This window comes from Procambarus clarkii, chromosome 56 (genome assembly GCF_040958095.1).
Source record: "Procambarus clarkii isolate CNS0578487 chromosome 56, FALCON_Pclarkii_2.0, whole genome shotgun sequence".
In the NCBI taxonomy this organism is placed as follows: domain Eukaryota; kingdom Metazoa; phylum Arthropoda; class Malacostraca; order Decapoda; family Cambaridae; genus Procambarus; species Procambarus clarkii.
Window position 1 is genome coordinate 6,863,535 of NC_091205.1, and position 20,979 is coordinate 6,884,513.

Here is a 20,979-nt window from a genome sequence, read left to right on the forward strand (position 1 = left end):
AGGGGTGATGTGGCATTAACACAAGACAGAACAAAATGTGGTATTAATAGGGTATTAATTTCATCAACACAAGACAGAACAAGGGTATTAATAGGGTATTAATTTCATCAACACAAGACAGAACACGAAACAATGGATATTGAATAGAAGTGTTTGTAGAAAGCCTATTGGTCCATATTTCTTGATGCTTCTATATTAGAGCGGAGCCTTGAGGTGGGTAGAATATAGTTGTGCAATAATTGGCTGTTGATTGCTGGTGTTGACTTCTTGATGTGTAGTGCCTCGCAAACGTCAAGCCGCCTGCTATCGCTGTATCTATCGATGATTTCTGTGTTGTTTATTAGGATTTCTCTGGCGATGGTTTGGTTGTGGGAAGAGATTATATGTTCCTTAATGGAGCCCTGTTGCTTATGCATCGTTAAACGCCTAGAAAGAGATGTTGTTGTCTTGCCTATATACTGGGTTTTTTGGAGCTTACAGTCCCCAAGTGGGCATTTGAAGGCATAGACGACGTTAGTCTCTTTTAAAGCGTTCTGTTTTGTGTCTGGAGAGTTTCTCATGAGTAGGCTGGCCGTTTTTCTGGTTTTAAAGTAAATCGTCAGTTGTATCCTCTGATTTTTGTCTGTAGGGATAACGTTTCTATTAACAATATCTTTCAGGACCCTTTCCTCCGTTTTATGAGCTGTGGAAAAGAAGTTCCTGTAAAATAGTCTAATAGGGGGTATAGGTGTTGTGTTAGTTGTCTCTTCAGAGGTTGCATGGCTTTTCACTTTCCTTCTTATGATGTCTTCGACGAAACCATTGGAGAAGCCGTTATTGACTAGGACCTGCCTTACCCTACAGAGTTCTTCGTCGACTTGCTTCCATTCTGAGCTGTGGCTGAGAGCACGGTCGACATATGCGTTAACAACACTCCTCTTGTACCTGTCTGGGCAGTCGCTGTTGGCATTTAGGCACATTCCTATGTTTGTTTCCTTAGTGTAGACTGCAGTGTGGAAACCTCCGCCCTTTTCCATGACTGTTACATCTTGAAAGGGCAGCTTCCCATCCTTTTCCATCTCGTAAGTGAAACGCAGCACGGAACTCTGCTCAAATGCCTCCTTCAGCTCCTGCAGATGTCTGACATCAGGTACCTGTTAAAAATGTCGTCAACATACCTGCAGTATATGGCCGGTTTCAAGTTCATGTCGACTAAGACTTTTTGCTCGATGGTACCCATGTAGAAGTTTGCAAACAGGACACCTAGGGGAGAACCCATGGCGACCCCATCTACTTGCTTATACATGTGCCCATCCGGGCTCAAGAAGGGTGCCTCTTTATTACAAGCTTGAAGTAGTTTCCTCAGAATATTTTCTGGTATGTCAAGAGGAGTACAGGCTGGATCACGATACACTCTGTCGGCTATCATTCCGATTGTCTCGTCCACAGGTACGTTGGTAAACAGCGATTCTACGTCCAACGAGGCTCTTATCCCTGTGGCCCGTGTGCCCCGCAGTAAGTCAACAAATTCCTTTGGAGACTTCAGGCTGAAGGCGCAAGGAACATAAGGAGTCAGCAGGCCGTTGAGTCGCTTCGCCAGTCTGTACATGGGTGTGGGTATCTGGCTAATGATTGGCCGAAGTGGGTTTCCAGGTTTGTGCGTCTTGACATTTCCATACGCATATCCAGGTTTACATTCCCCAATGATCTTTGGCAGGTGGAGTCCGGATTTCTTGGCGTTCACAGTTTCGATCAGTTTGTTGACCTTTGCTTTTAATTCGGCTGTAGTGTCCTTCGTTACCCTTTGGAACTTAGTTTGGTCAGAGAGTATGATGTTCATTTTCGCCAGATATTCGTCTTTTTTAAGAATGACATATATTGGCGACTTGTCACCTCTCCTGACAACTATCTCCTTGTTCTCACGAAGGCTTTTAGCTGCCGCTTTAAGCTCGGGGGACAGTATGGTGCTTCTGTAGTTGCCTCGATTCTTTCCTCCTTCTGCAATAAGTTCTGCTTGTAAGGTATCTTTGGTAGTGACCTTCTTTTGTGTAGACACTGCAGTCTACACTAAGGAAACAAACATAGGAATGTGCCTAAATGCCAACAGCGACTGCCCAGACAGGTACAAGAGGAGTGTTGTTAACGCATATGTCGACCGTGCTCTCAGCCACAGCTCAGAATGGAAGCAAGTCGACGAAGAACTCTGTAGGGTAAGGCAGGTCCTAGTCAATAACGGCTTCTCCAATGGTTTCGTCGAAGACATCATAAGAAGGAAAGTGAAAAGCCATGCAACCTCTGAAGAGACAACTAACACAACACCTATACCCCCTATTAGACTATTTTACAGGAACTTCTTTTCCACAGCTCATAAAACGGAGGAAAGGGTCCTGAAAGATATTGTTAATAGAAACGTTATCCCTACAGACAAAAATCAGAGGATACAACTGACGATTTACTATAAAACCAGAAAAACGGCCAGCCTACTCATGAGAAACTCTCCAGACACAAAACAGAACGCTTTAAAAGAGACTAACGTCGTCTATGCCTTCAAATGCCCACTTGGGGACTGTAAGCTCCAAAAAACCCAGTATATAGGCAAGACAACAACATCTCTTTGTAGGCGTTTAACGATGCATAAGCAACAGGGCTCCATTAAGGAACATATAATCTCTTCCCACAACCAAACCATCGCCAGAGAAATCCTAGTAAACAACACAGAAATCATCGATAGATACAGCGATAGCAGGCGGCTTGACGTTTGCGAGGCACTACACATCAAGAAGTCAACACCAGCAATCAACAGCCAATTATTGCACAACTATATTCTACCCACCTCAAGACTCCGCTCTAATATAGAAGCATCAAGAAATATGGACCAATAGGCTTTCTACAAACACTTCTATTCAATATCCATTGTTTCGTGTTCTGTCTTGTGTTGATGAAATTAATACCCTATTAATACCCTTGTTCTGTCTTGTATTGATGAAATTAATACCCTATTAATACCACATTTTGTTCTGTCTTGTGTTAATGCCACATCACCCCTCCCACCTCACTCAAATGTAGATATAAAACCGGAGATACGTAAGTTCTATTCAGTTGTGTATTTGTGAACTAAAGTCTTTGAAAATGTAATAAGTTTTACGAAACGCGCCCGTGTCGCGTCAGACTAGAAATAAAAATGAATTTTGGAGAATTGATTTTTGATTTACCTCCAACAGTAAAGCGTAATGTACGAAAGATTGAGAAAATTCGTGTTAGAATTATTAATCTTACTTTTTCGGTCATATTTAATAATATATGTCTACAGGAAAGACTGCTACCAAAATATACTAATATATATATATATATATATATATATATATATATATATATATATATATATATATATATATATATATATATATGTACCTTGTAGCCAGAACGCACTTCTAGGCCTACTATGCAAGGCCCGGTTTGTCTAATAAGCCAAGTTTTCCTGAAATAATATATTTCCTCAAATTTTTTTCTTATGAAATGATAAAGCTACCCATTTCATTACGTATGAGGTCAATTTTTTTTTATTGGAGTTAAAATTAACGTAGATATATGACCGAACCTAACCAACCCTACCTAACCTAACCTAACCTATCTTTATAGGTTAGGTTAGGTTAGGTAGCCGAAAAAGTTAGGTCAGGTTAGGTTAGGTAGGTTAGGTAGTCGAAAACCAATTAATTCATGAAAACATGCCTTATTAGGCAAATCGGGCCTTGCATAGTAGGCATAGGAGTGCGTTCTGGCTACTAGGTACGACATATATATATATATATATATATATATATATATATATATATATATATATATATATATATATATATATATATGTCGTACCTAGTAGCCAGAACTCACTTCTCAGCCTACTATTCAAGGCCCGATTTGCCTAATAAGCCAAGTTTTCCTGAATTAATTTATTTACTATAATTTTTTTCTTATGAAATGATAAAGCTACCCTTTTCACTATGTATGAGGTCAATTTTTTTTTATTGGAGTTAAAATTAATGTAGATATATGACCGAACCTAACCAACCCTACCTAACCTAACCTAACCTATATATATAGGTAAGGTTAGGTTAGGTAGCCAAAAAAAGCTAGGTTAGGTTAGGTTAGGTAGACGAAAAAACATTAATTCATGAAAACTTGGCTTATTAGGCAAATCGGGCCTTTCATAGTAGGCTGAGAAGTGAGTTCTGGCTACTAGGTACGACATATATATATATATATATATATATATATATATATATATATATATATATATATATATATATATATTTATATATATATATATTTTTATATATATATATTTATATATATATATATTTTTATATATATATTTATATATATATATATATATTTATATATATATATTTTTATATATATATTTATATATATATATATATATTTATATATATAAATATATATATATATATTTATATAAATATATTTATATATATAAATATATATATTTATATAAATATATTTATATATATAAATATATTTATATATATAAATATATAATATATATATATATATATATATATATATATATATATATATATATATATATATATATATATATTTATATATATAAATATATTTATATATATAACTGAAAACTCACACCCCAGAAGTGACTCGAACCCATACTCCCAGAAGCAACGCATCTGGTATGTACAAGACGCCTTAATCCACTTGACCATCACGACCGGACATAATGAGGTGATAGCCGAGGCTATATGAACCACCCCACCGCCGGCACTCGGATAGTTATCTTGGGCATAGCATTTTACCAAATCACCTCATTCTTTGGGGCACACGTGAGGAACACAAATGCGAACAAGCCTGAATGGTCCCCAGGACATATGCAACTGAAAACTCACACCCCAGAAGTGACTCGAACCCATTTTTGATTTTTGATTTACCTCCAACATTTTATGTCCGGTCGTGATGGTCAAGTGGATTAAGGCGTCTTGTACATACCAGATGCGTTGCTTCTGGGAGTATGGGTTCGAGTCACTTCTGGGGTGTGAGTTTTCAGTTGCATATGTCCTGGGGACCATTCAGGCTTGTTCGCACTTATATATATAAATATATTTATATAAATATATATATTTATATATATAAATATATTTATATAAATATATATATATATATATTTATATATATAAATATATATATATATATATATATATATATATATATATATATATATATATAATGTCGTACCTAGTAGCCAGAACGCACTCCTATGCCTACTATGCAAGGCCCGATTTGCCTAATAAGGCATGTTTTCATGAATTAATTGGTTTTCGACTACCTAACCTACCTAACCTAACCTGACCTAACTTTTTCGGCTACCTAACCTTGACATATATTGCTTTTATATGACAAAGACAAAGCGACTCAACGGCTTGCTGACCCCTTATGTCCCTTGCGCCTTCAGGCTGAAGTCTCCAAAGGAATTTGTTGACTTACTGCGGGGCACACAGGCCACAGGGATAAGAGCCTCGTTGGACATAGAATCACTATTTACCAACGTACCTGTGGATGAAACAATCGGGATGATAGCGGACAGTGTATCGTGATCTGGCCTGTACTCCTCTTGACATACCAGAAAACATTCTAAGGAAACTACTCCAAGCTTGTACTAAAGAGGCACCCTTCTTGAGCCTGGATGGGCACATGTTTAAGCAAGTAGATGGGGTCGCCATGGGTTCTCCCCTAGGTGTCCTGTTTGCGAACTTCTACATGGGTACCATCGAACAGAAGGTCTTAGTCGACATGAACTTGAAACCGGCCATATACTGCAGGTATGTTGACGACATTTTTACACAGGTACCTGATGTCAGACATCTGCAGGAGCTGAAGGAGGCATTTGAGCGGAATTCTGTGTTGCGTTTCACTTACGAGATGGAGAAGGATGGGAAGCTGCCCTTTCTAGATGTAACAGTCATGGAAAGGAGCGGAGGTTTCCACACTGCAGTCTACACTAAGGACACAAACATAGGAATGTGCCTCAATGCCAACAGTGACTGCCCAGACATGTACAAGAGGAGTGTCATTAACGCTTACATCGACCGTGCTCTCAGCCACAGCACAGGATGGAAGCAAGTCGATGAAGAACTCTGTAGGGTAAGGCAGGTCCTAGTCAACAATGGCTTCTCCAATGGTTTCGTCGAAGACATCATAAGAAGGAAATTGAAACGCCATGCAACCTCTGAAGAGACAACTAACACAACACCTATACCCCCTATTAGACTATTTTACAGGAAATTCTTTTCCACAGCTCATAAAACGGAGGAAAGGGTCCTGAAAGATATTGTTAATAGAAACGTAATCCCTACAGACAAAAATCAGAAGATACAACTGACGATTTACTATAAAACCTAGAAAACGGCCAGCCTACTCATGAGAAACTCTCCAGACACAAAGCAGAACGCTTTAAAAGAGACCAACGTCGTCTATGCCTTCAAATGCCCTCTTGGGGACTGTAAGCCTAAAAAAAACTCAGTATATAGGCAAGACAACAACATCTCTTTCCAGGCGTTTAACGATGCACAAGCAACAGGGCTCCATTAAGGAACATATAGCCTCTTCTCACAACCAAACCATCACCAGAGAAATCTTAGCAAACAACAAAGAAATCATCGATAGATACAGCGATAGCAGGCGGCTCGACGTCTGCGAGGCACTACACATCAAGAAGTCAACACCAGCAATCAACAGCCAATTAATGCACAACTATATTCTACCTACTTCAAGACTCCGCAGCAATATAGAAGCATCAAGAAATATGGGCCAATAGGCCCTCTGCAAATACTTCCATTCTTACCTTCAATACCCATTGTTTCGTGTTCTGGCTTGTGTTGAAAATTTGTTTTCACCTCATCCAAAACTGTTGTAACATATCACCTCACCCAAATGCAGGTAAAAAAAAGCGAAGATGTTTAAGCTCTATTCAGTTATAAGTTGTGTGTGTGTGTAAATTAAAGTCTTTGAAAATGTAATAAGTTTTATGAAACGCGCTCAAGTGTCGCGTCAGACTAGAAATAAAAATGAATTTTGGAGAATTGATTTTCCATTTACCATCAACAGTGAAAAGAAACATAAGAAAGATCGAGAAAATTCGTGTTAGAATTATTAATCTTACTTTTTCGGTCATATTTAATAATATATGTCTACAGGAAAGACTGCTACCAAAATATCAATATATATATATATATATATATATATATATATATATATATATATATATATATATATATATATATATATATATATATATATATATTCAGGAATTTTTGTATCATTAAATTCACAATTACATTATAGTTTTCCATTGACATAATTTCATCCCCAAAAATTAACTTTGTTCCCAGACTTCAAATGCGATGAAAATTATATTTTCCAAACAAGGGCAAAATTAAATGCTTATTTAGGCGCTTAACTTGCAATTGTAGTCGTGATGCAATCGGTCATGTATTTAATCTAATATAATGTTCCATGATTTGTTTATCGAGAGCGTTTTTGCATGTTTATTTCACCTGGGTTAATTAAAATTGAAATTGTGTGTGTGTCCTCACCTATGTGTGCTTGCAGGCCTAGCTTCAGCTCTTAGGCTCCACCTCATAGTTGCCAGCCTCCATGTCCCTTGTCATTTGACCCTCTGGCTTATTATCACACCTCCTGAAGCTATGAATGGAAATAGCTTCAACTACTTCCACTGAGGTTGTATTAACTACCCTTATATATGGACACAAATTGTTGTACTAGAAAATGGAAGCGGCTCGCGAAAGTGACGCACTGCCCCGTTTTCTGTTTTGAGTACTCATGTAGGTTACGATAGGGACACTCTATTTTGACCATTCTCTTGACGTTTGGAAACCTTAGGAGGACGGGCTGCCGGCTCATGTAAACTATAGTTACCACCCACCTCCTCCCACCATGAACATCTTAATTGGTTTAAATTTCGTTTTCGTCTCTTTTTGATAAAGCTTCTAAGACTCTTATATGTGTTCAAAGAAATATTTCTTTAACGTGATGCATCGTTGAGAAAATCAGTAGTAGTCTTAAGGAGGGTTCGAAACTATGTTGTGCGTGCTCCCAAGCATGTCGTGGTGTAGTAGTCCAAGGCGTGTGCTTGGGAGTACCCAGAGCATAGGTTCGAATCCTCCTTGTAACTCCTACTGACTAATCTCATATGTCGTAATCATGTCATTTCTTGTCCTTCTCTATTTTCAGCTTTTGAGGCTTATTTCTCTTATCTGATCCTAGTAGTTTAATGAACCAGAACTTTAACAAACTTTTATACTATAAGTAATTTTGTTTAAAATGTTTTCACATGGAGATTCCACTTTGAGACAACACATTCTAATACTCATCTTACGTAGTCTGACCTAACGTAGTCTGATCTAACGTAGTCTGACCTAACGTAGTCTGGTCTAACGTAGTCTGATCTAACGTAGTCTGATCTAACGTAGTCTGATCTAACGTAGTCTGACCTATCGTAGTCTGATCTAATGTAGTCTGGTCTAACGTAGTCTGATCTAACGTAGTCTGATCTAACGTAGTCTGATCTAACGTAGTCTGATCTAACGTGGTCTGATCTAACGTGGTCTGATCTAACGTGGTCTGATCTAACGTAGTCTGATCTAACATAGTCTGATCTAACGTAGTCTGATCTAACGTAGTCTGATCTAATGTAGTCTGATCTAATGTAGTCTGGTCTAATGTAGTCTGATCTAACGTAGTCTGATCTAATGTAGTCTGATCTAATATAGTCTGGTCTAACGTAGTCTGGTCTAATGTAGTCTGATCTAACGTAGTCTGATCTAATGTAGTCTGATCTAATGTAGTCTGGTCTAACGTAGTCTGGTCTAACGTAGTCTGATCTAATGTAGTCTGATCTAACGTAGTCTGGTCTAACGTAGTCTGGTCTAACGTAGTCTGATCTAACGTAGTCTGATCTAACGTAGTCTGGTCTAACGTAGTCTGATCTAATGTAGTCTGGTCTAACGTAGTCTGGTCTAACGTAGTCTGATCTAATGTAGTCTGGTCTAACGTAGTCTGGTCTAACGTAGTCTGATCTAATGTAGTCTGGTCTAACGTAGTCTGACCTATCGTAGTCTGATCTAATGTAGTCTGGTCTAACGTAGTCTGATCTAACGTAGTGCAATGTTCTGAAAGCTTCTTCTCAAAGTGTATCGGTTCCCTGAGCTCTCTGATGTAACTTATTTGAGATTGAAACACATGTTAACCCATGTGTTTGAAATCACATACCTGACCGTTAGTATGCAAAACGTCTTACACATGATGGTCCATATGTACAGGAGTCCCACATCTTACTGTTCACTTGTGAAGACAGTGGCATACCTGACTTTTTGTGTGACAGCATTTTTATAATTCGCTGTCAATAGGTGAAGGAATTCGCACACCTGTCAGTACATATGTACAAAAGCAACACACCTGACAGTTGATATGTGCATGAAATCGTACACCTGAACCTGCATATATGATATAAGTGACAGATTTGACAATCCATATGTGACGGAAGTTAAAAACCTAACCATATATATACGTGGCGTCAAATTCACACCTAACCATCAATATGACGGAAGTACCACACCTGACCGTCCATATGGAAGGGTGTAACAGTGCAAGTATTTTACACTCCTATATGTATAATTGTGAGTTATAATTGTGGGTGGATGTGTGATTAAAGTGTAGGGAATAAGAGTAGGATTAAGCGGGCTCGCCTTTTTCGTTGCTCGGAGCCACACGAATTTTTAAGAATAGTTGTTTAAATTGCGTGATACGTGAAACTAAAGAGAGTTTAGGCGTAGACGTTCGCTTTGAGATCTATGGACAGAAATTATTTCTCGTTTCTCTGCATAGCTTTAAGGGATGTACACCCAGGTTTATTGGGTGTACAGCAATCTGTCTGGCAGGTTGTCGGAAATTTTTCGATAGGGGACGCTCTGCTGATAAATTAGAAGGTATATGGAGTTGCCTCGAGTTCTAGATCTTGACGTGAAGGTGGTGGACGGTGAATAAAGTCACCTAGAGCAATACTGAGTCTTCATCATAGAGAGGTTAAGCTTTAGCAACGGAGCTTATCTCAAAAATAGTGATATTGAATTGTGTCTTAAGTAGGGCGGCTGGTGATGTCAGATGTGTGACCTCAAGGGGCAGGTCAGACGTAGTTATCAGTCGTGGATTACCGAGGAACAATCGTAGTTTTAATCACCACGAGAGTTAATCTTCAACTGAATTAGAATTATCCCTAGAATTAATTATCTCGAATTAGAAACCTAGAAATTAAATGTCAGGCTAAGCTTTTACATAGTATAAGTGATTTCATTGTGTGTATTTTGTTAAATGTGGGAGAAGTTAAGAGCTAGTGGTGTAGGTTTTGTGGAGTTAATTTTGATTATGTTAGGACTTAAAGATCATTCAGTCCAGTGCTCGACTATACTTGGCTTGGGGAAGACTATGCTCGTTTTAGCACATTTAACTATTGACACCTGGTCCTGGACAGCATACTGTGGCTCTTACACTCTTTTCTCAGGTTGGAGTGGAGGAGTTATGTTTGAAGACTCCCAGGGAAGGAGGAGAGTGTTGACTACCTACAACCTCCGCGACTACCAGGGTTGAGCAGTACTCTCTCACAAGGTCATCCCTCATGCAGACGTCCAGCGACCAGCTGTGGACCAGTGGTGGGATACTGCAGGTCCAGACGGAACCTGGGACGACTCTCGGGTCGTTCCCCACACAGAGGCTTCAAGAGTGACACCTTCAGTCACGCCTCAAGTACGACCCCAGTCTCCACTAATAGAGATTCCGCCTCTCAGGCTGTCCTCAGTAGACCCCAATATCACCGGGGTACCCAAAATTGGACCCCAGATGACGATGTCCCACTACCATCAGGACCCCAGCGGTCCCTAGGTAGTCCTGTTGACGACCCCACTGGTTGCTGAAGAAGACCAACGACCCCAGTTTGGTCTGTTACCATCCGTCCATCAACAACGGACCCCAGTGGACCCCATGTTGCCTGTCATCGTCGCACGGCAACCTCCAGTGGACCCCAAGCTGACTACGGTGGACTCTGGTTGTCTGTCATCCTCTAGACGACCCCATGTTGCCGGCTACCAACTCCAGGTGACCCCCCATCGGACCCCAGTGGACCCCCATGTTGTCCTGTCGACGACCCCACTGGATGAACGAGAAAGAAGGAAGAAAAAAGAAGAGAGAAGGAAGAAGAAAGAAGAATGAAGGAAGAAGAAAGAAGAGAGAAGGAAGAAGAAAGAAGAATGAAGGATGAAGGAAGAAGAAAGAAGAGAGAAGGAAGAAGAAAGAAGAGAGAAGAAAGAAGGAAGAAAGAAGATGATGCATGGGCTACATTGTACGACCAGCCTGTGACGGTTGGCGCCCGACCCCTAGTGATGATCATTGGTCACTAGCGGGGCCCAAGAAGATGCTCACACTTGGCACTTAGTCTGGTGCTTGGTGTTGGGGGCACTACACGCAAGGACGCTGTGTCAAGACCAGCCCGGTTGCCTTCATTGGCTGCCACTTGCCGGCAGACACATCATCTTGTGGCCGTGTGTGAGACAGCGTGACAGTACAGACCGAAGACTCTGTCGAGGGATGTGGGCAGAAGGACGTCGCTGGAAGAGCAGCGCGGGTCTGTAGTTTGGGAGTGAAAATTGCCGCCCCAATGGTCGCGCCAGGACTCCAAAAACGCTGGCCAGTAGATGCTCGGCGTGGGCTGACCCTGACGTGACGGGGGCTGCCGAGTAAGCGGTATAGTGCACCTAGTAGGCTCTTGGCTCTGACCCCGGTTACTAGCGTTGTGGTGGAGCCTGAACGAGCACCATCCGGAAGCGGATGAATCGGGAAGCATTGCTACGACCCTCATTCCTGCCTGCAAATCGTGTTTCCTGGTGCCACATCCTCGGAGACATTTAAAAGACATTTTAGGCTACTGAAAATTCTTGAAAGATTTTTGCTAAAGACCCATTGAAAATTGAACTGAAATATTTTAGCTAGGGATTTGTCACACTATTTTAATTTTCTTTAGATAGGATGTATTTCCTCGTATTATTTTATGCACCTTGTTGATATGTTTATTCTTACTTTTTATTTTATGTCTCCACTAAATGAAGTTTTCGAGTGTGATTCAATCTTGATTGGATCCCACTACAAAAAGCTTCATTTTTGGGAGAGATAGGGGGATATGTAACAGTGGAAGTATTTTGCACTCTTTCATGTATAATTGTAAGTTATAATTGTGGGGTGTGTGTGTATGCGTGTGTGTGTGTGTGCGTGAGGAGCGAGATGGTACGAGGGAGGTGTTGACTAGCTTCAATCCGCTGACATGGCAGTACGTAACAAGGAGGGCCTTGTTTACTGCAGGACCAGCCTGGGTCCTATAAGGGTTAGTTTTGTTTCTCAGTCCTTATTTGGGTATGAGGGAAGAGTACACAGCTTCCCAACGTTGGTGGTGGCTGGTAGGTTCAGTTAGCTACCGCCTTGCACAGAGAGAAGGTGACCAGCCAGCTCTCCCACCCTGACGGGTGACACCCCAGACACCCTCAGGGTGCATCCATTTGAGTTGAGAAGGTGAGAGTTCAGTTATGCATTGTCTTAAACCAGAAGTGTGTCTTAGTGGTGACGAGCTAGTGGAGTCTGAACCATTTAGCCATGTATGGTGTGGGCGTGTATGGAGTGGGTGATCCCCCCCCCCCTGTTACAAGGGAAGGGAAACACCTAGGAGTACATATGTGGCATACGTTGAACATCTGAAAAACATTTCGCGACAGAAATCCGACACCTGACTATGAAGATGCAATGGAATTCCCACCTCTGACCAATCATTAGTGACAGACCTACCACACCCAACTAGTCCACATGTGACATAAGCAGCAAACCCGACTGTCTATGTGGCAAAATCGACACATCTAACCCTCACATGTGACAAAATTGGCACAACTGACTGTCAGTATGTGGCAGAAGACGTACACCTGACTGTCATTGTGGTAGAAGTGATATCAGGTCAGAACTAGTATAAAGAAACATTATCATTCTTTTACTTTTGAAACTACAGAAATTATTTTGAAGGCAGCACCAATTCAAATCCATTCAACTCCACATACATGGCTTAAATGTGTAACCTACACTAATATGTCTAGCTTCGACTTGAATGTCTACGCCTGTATCTCTCTCATACATGTAAATATCTTACCTATTCTTAATTATCGAAACTTTGAATGAATGTTGAACCTTAGGATATATATATCTCTTGCTTACACTTGAATATATAACCTATGCATGGAAGGCCTCAGAACTATAATAGACAGATGTCTCGACGAACTGACAGACACGCTATATCTAGACCACGTGACATGGTCCACAAAGTGGAGCTGGACCAAGTGTCATGGCCCATAAAGTGGAGATGGACCAATTGATATGACTCATAATGTGAGGGTCGACCAAGTGACATGGCCCATAAAGTGGAGGTGGACCAAGTAACATGGTCCATAAAGTGGAGCTGGACCAAGTGACATGGTCCATATAGTGTTAGTGGACAAAGTGAAATGTTCCATAACGTGGAGCTGGACCAAGTGGCATGGTCCATAAAGCAGAGCTTGTCCGTTTCTTGAACAAGCTCTGCAACTTGTTGAAGTTACCTTAGAGAATCTTACAATCTTCATCTGTGTCAACGTTACTTGTTACTTTTGCAACGTCTCCAAACATTGACTTTCAAGACTCCACTCCTGTAGATACTGTAGATAGGACATTAACTTAAATCAGAAATAGCGTGGATCCCTGCAACGATCCTCGAGGTTCCCCGCTTGCCAACGCTAATTCTACTTCTCGTCCGTCACCGTTACCCTGCGACTCCTGTCTGTTAGGGATTTCCTTACCAGTGTTAGTGCATTTCCGCTTACTCCCGCCTTCCTCTGTAGGAATCTGTTGTGCACTATTGTATGGCAGGCTTTTGGGCAGTCTAGAAATACGCAATCTGCCCAACCATTGTTGTCTCACCTTATTTTCATTACCTTACTATGAATTCCAATAGGTTCGTCAGGTATGATTTCTCTTTCCCAGAACCTGGTCAGAGACCGAGCCGCGGGGACATTGACCCGCGGAATCAACGCAAGGCAACCGCAAGGTAAACCGTGTTTATGTTTGTTTTCAGACTTATTCTTTCTAGGTGTGCAATAATTTTAACCTTATAATTGGTCAAGTACTTTGCAAGGGAAGCTTGTGTGACACTGGTCTGTAGATAAGTGCCTCTTTATCTCATTATTTGTTTGTAGATTGGCAACATTTATTCCTTCTTCAAGCAGCTAATCAATTCCCTCTTTGTAAGTGACTCACTCATTAATGATGAGTACTAAAGGTATGCTGAGGACATGTTCCGCATCTTTTTGCATCCATAGTGATACTTTTTCTGGCCTTTAGTTAAATATCGTGATGCTAGTTGTATCCTCATTTTTCCCGCTGTTACCTCAAAATTGATTAGTTTCTCGTCAATGGCTGATTCCTCATCTAGTCGTGGGAGCTGTTTAGGCTCAATAATGAACACACCGTGGAAGCTGGCGTTCAGCTCCTCACAAATGTCTCCAACATTTTTGATACACTCGCCTCATCTTTTTCTTAACCTAATCACTTGGTATTCACTGTCATTTTAATTTACAGGTTGCTATGTGGGCGTTTTGGTTGTTTCTTTCTATCGGAGGGTGGTGAGCGCGCGTGTGTGTACTCACCTATTTGGGCTTGCGGGGGGTTGAGCTCTGGCCCTTTGGTCCCGCCTCTCAACTGCCAATCAACTGGTGTACAGGTTCCTGAGCCTACCGGGCTCTATCATATCTACACTTGAAACTGTGTATGGAGTCAGCCTCCACCACATCACTTCCTAATGCATTCCATTTGTCAACCACTCTGACACTAAAAAAGTTCTTTCTAATATCTCTGTGGCTCATTTGGGCGCTCAGTTTCCACCTGTGTCCTCTAGTGTGTGTGCCCCTTATGTTAAATAGCCTGTCTTTATCAACCCTGTCGATTCCCTTGAAGATCTTGAATGTGGTGATCATGTCCCCCCTAACTCCTCTGTCTTCCAACGAAGTGAGGTTTAATTCCCGTAGTCTCTCCTCGTAGCTCATACCTCTAAGCTCGGGTACTAGTCTGGTGGCAAACCTTTGAACCTTTTCCATTTTAGTCTTATGCTTGACTAGATATGGACTCCATATATGTGTGTGTGTGTGAGAGTGTGTGTGTGTGTGTGTGTGTGTGTGTGTTTACTAGTTGTGTTTTGCGGGGGTTGAGCTCTGCTCTTTTGGCCCGCCTCTCAACTGTCAATCAACTGTTTACTAACTACTTTTTTTTTTTTTTTTCTCTCCACACCACACACACACACACCCAAGGAAGCAGCCCGTGACAGCTGAATAACTCCCAGGTACCTATTTACTGCTAGGTAATAGGGGCATTCAGGGTGAAAGAAACTTTGCCCATTTGTTTCTGCCTCGTGCGGGAATCGAACCCGCGCCACAGAATTACGAGTCCTGCGCGCTATCCACCAGGCTACGAGGCCCCCAGGCTACGAGGTGTGTGTGTGTGTGTGAGTGTGTGTGTGTGTGTGTTGTGTGTTGTGTGTTTGTGTGTGTGTGTGTGTGTGTGTGTGTGTGTGTGTGTGTGTGTGTGTGTGTGTGTGTGAGTGTACTCACCTAGTTGTACTCACCTAGTTGTGTTTGCGGGGGTTGAGCTCTGGCTCTTTGGTCCCGCCTCTCAACCGTCAATCAACAGGTGTACAGATTCCTGAGCCTATTGGGCTCTGTCATATCTACACTTGAAACTGTGTATGGAGTGAGCCTCCACCACATCACCCCCTAATGCATTCCATTTGTCAACCACTCTGACACTAAAAAAGTTCTTTCTAATATCTCTGTGGCTCATTTGGGCACTCAGTTTCCACCTGTGTCCCCTTGTGCGTGTTCCCCTTGTGTTAAATAGACTGTCTTTATCTACCCTATCAATCCCCTTCAGAATCTTGAATGTGGTGATCATGTCCCCCCTAACTCTTCTGTCTTCCAGCGAAGTGAGGTTTAATTCCCGTAGTCTCTCCTCGTAGCTCATACCTCTCAGCTCGGGTACTAGTCTGGTGGCAAACCTTTGAACCTTTTCCAGTTTAGTCTTATCCTTGACTAGATATGGACTCCATGCTGGGGCTGCATACTCCAGGATTGGCCTGACATATGTGGTATACAAAGTTCTGAATGATTCTTTACACAAGTTTCTGAATGCCGTTCGTATGTTGGCCAGCCTGGCATATGCCGCTGATGTTATCCGCTTGATATGTGCTGCAGGAGACAGGTCTGGCGTGATATCAACCCCCAAGTCTTTTTCCTTCTCTGACTCCTGAAGAATTTCCTCTCCCAAATGATACCTTGTATCTGGCCTCCTGCTCCCTACACCTATCTTCATTACATTACATTTGGTTGGGTTAAACTCTAACAACCATTTGTTCGACCATTCCTTCAGCTTGTCTAGGTCTTCTTGAAGCCTCAAACAGTCCTCTTCTGTTTTAATCCTTCTCATAATTTTAGCATCGTCCGCAAACATTGAGAGAAATGAATCGATACCCTCCGGGAGATCATTTACATATATCAGAAACAAGATAGGACCGAGTACAGAGCCCTGTGGGACTCCACTGGTGACTTCACGCCAATCGGAGGTCTCACCTCTCACCGTAACTCTCTGCTTCCTATTGCTTAGATACTCCCTTATCCACTGGAGCACCTTACCAGCTACACCTGCCTGTCTCTCCAGCTTATGTACCAGCCTCTTATGCGGTACTGTGTCAAAGGCTTTCCGACAATCCAAGAAAATGCAGTCCGCCCAGCCCTCTCTTTCTTGCTTAATCTGTGTCACCTGATCGTAGAATTCTATCAAGCCTGTAAGGCAAGATTTACCCTCCCGGAATCCATGTTGGCGATTTGTCACGAAGTCCCTTCTCTCCAGATGTGTTACCAGGTTTTTTCTCACGATCTTCTCCATCACCTTGCATGGTATACAAGTCAAGGACACTGGCCTGTAGTTCAGTGCCTCTTGTCTGTCGCCCTTTTTGTATATTGGGACCACATTCGCCGTCTTCCATATTTCTGGTAGGTCTCCCGTCTCTAGTGATTTACTATACACTATGGAGAGTGGCAAGCAAAGTGCCTCTGCACACTCTTTCAGTACCCATGGTGAGATCCCATCTGGACCAACCGCCTTTCTAACATCCAGATCCAGCAGGTGTCTCTTGACCTCCTCTCTCGTAATTTCGAACTCCTCCAAGGCCGCCTGGTTTACCTCCCTTTCTCCTAGCACAGTGACCTCACCCTGTTCTATTGTGAAGACCTCCTGGAACCTCTTGTTGAGTTCCTCACACACCTCTCTGTCATTCTCTGTATACCTGTCCTCGCCTGTTCTAAGTTTCAATACCTGTTCTTTCACTGTTGTTTTCCTTCTGATGTGACTGTGGAGTAGCTTTGGTTCGGTCTTGGCTTTGTTTGCTATATCATTTTCAAAATTTTTCTCTGCTTCTCTTCTCACCCTGACGTACTCATTCCTGGTTCTCTGGTATCTCTCCCTGCTTTCTGGTGTTCTGTTATTCCGGAAGTTCCTCCACGCCTTTTTGTTCAGTTTCTTCGCTTCCATACATGCCCTATTATACCATGGATTCTTCTGTTGCTTCTCGGATTTTTCCCTTTGGGCCGGGATGAACCTGTTTACTGCCTCCTGACACTTTTGGGTAACATAGTCCATCATACCCTGTACAGACTTGTCTCTGAGGTCTGTGTCCCAAGGTATTTCACTTAGGAAACTTCTCATCTGTTCATAATTCCCCTTTCGGTATGCCAGCCTTTTGATTCCTAGTTCTTTTTGGGGGGAGATAAGTCCTAGCTCTACCAGGTACTCAAAGTTCAATACACTGTGGTCACTCATTCCCAAGGGCGCTTCCATCTTAACTTCCCTTATATCCCATTCATTTAGGGTAAATATCAAATCAAGCATTGCTGGTTCATCTTCTCCTCTCATTCTTGTTGGCTCTTTGGTATGCTGGCTTAGAAAGTTTCTTGTTGCCACGTCCAGCAGCTTAGCTCTCCATGTTTCTGGTCCTCCATGCGGGTCTCTGTTCTTCCAATCTATCTTCCCATGGTTGAAGTCTCCCATAATTAGTAGTCCAGATCCATTCCTGCTAGCAACAGAAGCTGCTCTTTCTATTATGTTAATGGTGGCCATGTTGTTTCTATCATATTCCTGTCTAGGTCTTCTGTCATTTGGTGGTGGATTATATATGACTGCGACTATAATTTTTTTCCCTCCATTTGTTACAGTACCTGCTATGTAGTCACTGAAACCTTCACAGCCCTGAATATCCATCTCCTCAAAATCCCAGCCTTTTCTTACCAGCAGAGCTACACCACCCCCACCTCTTCCTTCCCTCTCTTTCCGCATAACATAATAGTCCTGTGGGAACACTGCATTTGTTATTGTTTTCGTGATCTTTGTTTCTGTGAGGGCTATTATGTCTGGGTTTTCCTCTAGTACCAGTTCTCCAAGCTCATTTGCTTTATTTGTAATTCCATCTATGTTAGTGTACATCGCTTTGAGGCTCACTTTCTTCTGTCCGTTCTCAAATCGCCTCCTTGGCGAGTGTTCTGCTGGTGGGGGAGGCTGTTCCATGGGTGTGAGGACCTGTGAGGTGGGTAACAGGATCTCAGAGGATACTGGAATGAGGGGCGGGGGATCCAGTGAAGGGGGAGGGACAGGGAGGGTATGGGGTGAAAGGGGAGGGAGGACGGGAAGGAAAGGGGGGGAGGGAGGACTCGGGAGGAGGGGAGGGGTAGAAGGGTGGGGATTGGGTGTGGGGGGAGGGAGATTTGGCTGAACTTTTGAGTGGGGGCAGGGAGGGTTTGGGGTAGGGGGGTTTTCTATGCAGAGGAGGGAGGCGGGGTTGTCCTCCCTTCTGGTGTTACTGGGTAGCTGGTTGTGGGTTCCCCCCTCGCCTCTGGAGGTGTTGTGTTGGGAGCTGTGACTTCCTGGTTTTCCCCTCTCGCCCTGCGCCTCATCCTTGCTTCTGCCGCCACGGCTCTCTCCTCCCTTGTCATGTCTCGCTGGAGGAATACATTTTTTAATTTTCCCACGTTTTTCAGGGAGCTCTTCCTTGATAGGATCCTCTCCTTTGTGTTCTCGTTTGCAAACACTATCTTTATCATTCGGTCTCGGTCTTTGTTGTACCGGCCTAGCCTGAAAACCTTCTCAATGCTATGCTCGGCCCCTTCCATGTCTAGTGCCTTTAGTACTTCATTCACTGCTGCTTTGTCCTTGTCATTCCACTCTGTCCTATTGGTTCCTTCCTGTTCCCTAATACCCACAGCAACCACTGATCTTTTCCTTTCCAGCAGTTGGCTAGTGGAGCGTGCCGCCTCCTGCGAGGTGGCTGCTTTCATGGCCACCTCCATCACTGCAGTCATTACTTCAGAGTTATTTTTTTTTAGTATTTCCGCAAATGTTGCTTTTATTGTGGCATTCTCATCCAGAAAACTATTACCACCTTCTCCCTGGGTGGTTTTCTGATTCTCAGCCTCGATACCATTTTCTTTGAGGGCTCTAATCTCCTCCTTTGCTGCTGTCAGCTCTCTTTTCAGGTTGCTTATTTCGTTCTTCATTTCCTGCATCATTTCTTGCATCTCACTCTTGATGTCCTCCAGAAACTGGGCGAACATTTCCTTCATCTCGTCACCTTGGCTCTTTCCTGCTCCCCTGGGACCTCTGGCTGCCATCTTGACCCGAGTGTGTGTGTGTGTGTGTGTGTGTATAAATCTGTTTAGTTTGATGCTGCATCTTTTTTGGGTAAATTAAAAAAAATCCTTTTAATGACACAATTTGCAATTATATATTTATATAAATGTCAATAAATAAATACGGAACCTTTAACGAAACACTGTTACATGTCATATTTTTGTCTTAGAGAATTAAAAACAAAGACGAATCACACAATAGCCCCTCGAGAGTCTGCAGGTGCACTTGGCTTCAGTACAAAAGTAATGTATGTTTATGTTTGCACCTTTAAAAAAAAAAAATTAAATATCAGCAGCAAACTATAGCTTGACTTTGGTGTTGCGACAAAAGAGTTTCTCAGCGATCGCTGAAAATTTACTTCAAATATTTTGCTCACGTGATACTTGCTGCCTTAATGAGTCCAAAATGTTACATTTTGGAGGGGAGAGGTGAATATTATATTTAAAATTTTGCATTTTATTTTCATTCCCGATAATTATATCTTTTTAAATTGTTGTCTAGTCGGTAATAACCTTTTGGCTTTCAAATCACTGGTATTGTTTTATTATAGTGCTGTTTTATTTGGATTGAAATGCAGTTTAGCGACATATATATATATATATATATATATATATATATATATATATATATATATATATATATATATATATATATATATATATATATTATTAAATATGACCGAAAAAGTAAGATTAATAATTCTAACACGAATTTTCTCAATCTTTCGTACATTTCTTTTCACTGTTGGAGGTAAATCAAAAATCAATTCTCCAAAATTCATTTTTATTTCTAGTCTGATGCGACACGAGCGCGTTTCGTAAAACTTATTACATTTTCAAACACTTTAGTTCACAAATACACAACTGAATAGAACTTACGCATCTCCGATTTTATATCTACATTTGAGTGAGGTGGAAGGGGTGATGTGGCATTAACACAAGACAGAACAAGAGGTGGCATTAATAGGGTATTAATTTCATCAACACAAGACAGAACACGAAACAATGGGTATTGAATAGAAGTGTTTGTAGAAAGCCTATTGGTCCATATTTCTTGATGCTTCTATATTGGAGCGGAGTCTAGAGGTGGGTAGAATATAGTTGTGCAATAATT